This window comes from Dendropsophus ebraccatus, chromosome 15, assembly GCF_027789765.1.
Source record: "Dendropsophus ebraccatus isolate aDenEbr1 chromosome 15, aDenEbr1.pat, whole genome shotgun sequence".
In the NCBI taxonomy this organism is placed as follows: Eukaryota; Metazoa; Chordata; class Amphibia; order Anura; family Hylidae; genus Dendropsophus; species Dendropsophus ebraccatus.
Genome location: NC_091468.1, coordinates 69,156,892 through 69,157,717, shown reverse-complemented (window position 1 = coordinate 69,157,717; position 826 = coordinate 69,156,892).

Genomic DNA, 826 nt, shown 5'->3' with positions numbered 1-826 from the left:
ATGTTATAAATAAAAATAAACATGTTTGCTATCGCCGCGTGCGTAATCGCCCGAACTATTAATTAATCCCATTACTGATCTCGCACGGTAAATGGCGTAAGGGCAAAAAAATCCAAAAGTGCTAATTTGCTCATTTTTTGGTTGCATCAAATCCAGAAAAATTGTAATAAAAAGCGATCAAAAAGTCGTATATGCGCAATCAAGGTACCGATAGAAAGAACACATAATGGCGCAAAAAATGACACCTGACACAGCCCCATAGACCAAAGGATAAAAGCGCTATAAGCCTGGGAATGGAGCGATTTTAGGGAACTTATATTTGTTAACAATGGTTTGAGTTTTTTACAAGCCATCAGATAATATAAAAGTTATACATGTTATATATTGTTTTTATCGTAACGACTTGAGGAACATATATAACAGTCTTACCCCAGGGCGAACGGCGCAAAAACACATACCCCCCCAAATAAACAAAATGTTTTTTTTGTTTTTTTTTCTAATTTCACCACACATTGAATTTCTTTTCTGGTTTCGCAGTGTACTTTATGAAAAAATTCAGCCTGTCATTGCAAAGTACAATTAGTGACGCAAAAAATAAGGGGTCATGTGGGTTTCTAGGTGAAAAAATTTAAGTGCTATGGCCTTTTAAACACAAGGAGGAAAAAAATGGAAGTGCAAAAATGCAAGTTGGCTCCGTCCTTAAGGTGTTAAGGTTATCAGCACGTTTTGCAGATATTATGGATGTTAAGATGCAGATCCCATAGAGTTCTACAGGCTAATCTATTCCACGCTACACGTCATATAGATTTTTTTTTTTGCAAAACTG